General features: G+C 29.5%; 1 protein-coding gene across 1 annotated transcript in view; it reads left to right on the top strand.

The window, feature by feature from the left end:
* LOC106466486 (serine/threonine-protein phosphatase PP1-beta catalytic subunit-like) overlaps window positions 1–2,878 on the top strand; it is a 31,913-nt gene that overhangs the window by 2,710 nt on the left and 26,325 nt on the right. The window lies entirely within an intron of this gene.

Below are 2,878 nucleotides of genomic sequence, written 5' to 3' on the forward strand. Positions count from 1 at the left end.
AAAAAAAAAAAAAAAGAGAAGGAAACATGAGTAGTTTCAGCCATAGGTATACGTAAGGTGTCAGTTAATTGGATGCAAATATCTTAGAAAGAGAATTATTTTTCAAAATAAATTCAGGAATACTCAAGATTTGACCGATAATACTGATGTTCATAGAAGAAATGAAATAGCAAAATTCTAACATGGAGTTTTACTTTAAACATTTTTCTAACATAACAAAAAATCTAATTTTAATTGGCAAACCTTTTGTGGCAATTAGTAAATTTTTTATACATTTGAAATAAGTACTGTATCTAGCAAGTTCTGATATTTTATTTTTTCTTTGAACATCACTATTATTGGTTAAATCTTGTGCATTTTTTTACATATTTTGAAAAATAATTTTACTTCCAACAGTCAGACATATTTTATTAACTGACACCTGATGTATACCTTTGGCTGAAACTAGTGTTTTTTAAAAGCTTTTATTGTGAGGTTTTTTATGGTAATAAAGCTTGCAAACTTTGTATAAAAAGTTGTTTAAAATGTCTTAAGTTTTCTCAGAAGAGCACTAAATTGTTTAATTATTGTATTTCATAAAAAATACCAAATATACCCTCAGTTCTTGGAATCAAGTTTACAATTTTATGTGAACATTAGTGTGACAATTTGATTAATTACAGAATGTATACAACTACATTTAGTTGATGAAGTACATTGATACTTCATATGCATTTTCATTGTACAAAGGGATAATAAACTTAACGGCATGTGCCACTTTACTTGTTTGAGGAAAAGGAGAATAGGGTTATCATGGGTAGAAAATTAGTCATTATTTTGAATATTAACATCATAGTGGGGAATGTGTCAACAACTTATTTTTAATCAGTAATTGTTGATACTAAATACTTCTATATTAACTATTGTTATACTGCTTTTTATAATTATTTTATTTTTATTTCAATCTTAATCCCATTGAGTTTGGGGTTGGCTGGTATTTTTGTGAGCCAAGAAATTTACATCTGGGTGGCTGGCCCAGTCAGCAACTATATAAGACAAGCATGTTTGGTGACAGAGATACAAATTTGTGACCTGTAGGTTGTGAGTTGAGTGTCCTAACCACCAGGTCATACCTTTATCTAATATAGTAGACATCTTATGGTACAATAAACATACCATTGTTAAAATAATGTTTTTCACACATTTTGTCAAATCAGATAATTTCAGTTTCTTTAGTTTCATATCTGTTGTTTTAGTAAGGCTTTCATTGATTTTTAAATAGTGAAAATAAAAAATTACACATCATTGGATTCTACAGTCAAAAATTAGTAAATTTATACTGCAATTTGAATTGTTTATTTAATAATTAATGAAAAACAATTAATAATTATACCTGTAAGTTGACCTTTTGCACCATTTAAACAAAATTGCTCTGTCTGTATTGTCTGCTTACAGTCCCAATACATCATTTGTTTTGACATGTTGTTTGTTGGAATTAGGCAGATGTGCATACACACACACACACACACACACACACACACACACACACACACACACACACACACACAGTGATATATTGTTCGATATATCACTGACTCTTGTTGGTCACACATCCACTCGCAGACATCCTGTTTTTAGTGCTAATATTTGCTGATTTGCCTCCCCAAAATGGGGAGTGGGATGTTTAATGATCATGATGCTCTTATGTATTATTTCTGTAGACATTTGATATTTGATGTACAATGATTTAATATTTTGTTTATGGAAGATTTATCTATTCGCAACTGCTGCTTTTCACTCTGACACTTCCCTGGCTGAGAACTTTAATTATTTTGGACCCCCTAGTTTTAGCAAATATGGATTTGTTTCCTTTTTTTATATTTACTTTCCATAAGGCCTATGGGATATAGACTCTTCATGTTCCTAATACACACAGTTGCCCAAATAGACTTTTGATTAAAAGACACTAGGAAAATAGTAATTGTAGTTGATTTAAGTGCACCATGCCAAATTCACTTGTTAATAACAATTGTGCCATGTTAGTACAAACTACCAAAATTCAGAATAATAAATTTCAAATTAATTAAGTGAAATTAAATAATGTAATGACTGTAAGGTGTTATTTTTCTGTTTCACAGTAACATGTAGGTATTGAACTTCTCAATTTTTAATTTATAGTGAAAGAAAACTTTTTTTAATTCCATAGTTTGTATATACAATTATATATTTTATAATAATATTATGTACAAATCTTCAAAACAAGTATTTCATAACAGACTAATAATTTACCACTATCTATAAATTAAAATAAATCCAAGTTTTCAAAACTGTTTAGAGAAACAACATGTTATTTCTGGATGTTGTATAGTCTTCCGAACAATGTGTGTGCTTGGAAAATGTCACTGTTGAATTATTTCACAGAGTGGATTGATAATTACGTGTACTCATGAAAAATTTATTTATAACCCAAAAATGAACAAAACACTTCTTGGTTGAAAACATGCAAAAGCATGGATATGAGAGTTGTATTAACACCAGCAAGCATGTTAAGCTACTTTTCTGAATGAGGAAGCTTGATACTTAGCAGTGATATCAAATGAGAGAGACTTCGTCAAACATAATGAGCTAAGCATTACTACACATATTAACTGTTTCAGCACAGGCTCTTGAGACCGACCTCATAACCATTTTGTGCTTGTTATAGTTTCCATGCTATAACTTTTAAATTAGTGTATGTTAATGAAATTTGGCAGTTTATCAGTAAACATTACATTGCTTTCGTACACAAAAAAATCACATTTTTTTTATTAAGTCTTAAGGTTTGTAAAGCAATGTTTTTCTTGTGCCTTTTTTTTTCTTTTCGAATGTTGCCTATCCAAAATGCAGGGTAATTTTCATT

Source organism: Limulus polyphemus, unplaced genomic scaffold (assembly GCF_000517525.1).
Source record: "Limulus polyphemus unplaced genomic scaffold, Limulus_polyphemus-2.1.2 Scaffold2274, whole genome shotgun sequence".
NCBI lineage: Eukaryota > Metazoa > Arthropoda > Merostomata > Xiphosura > Limulidae > Limulus > Limulus polyphemus.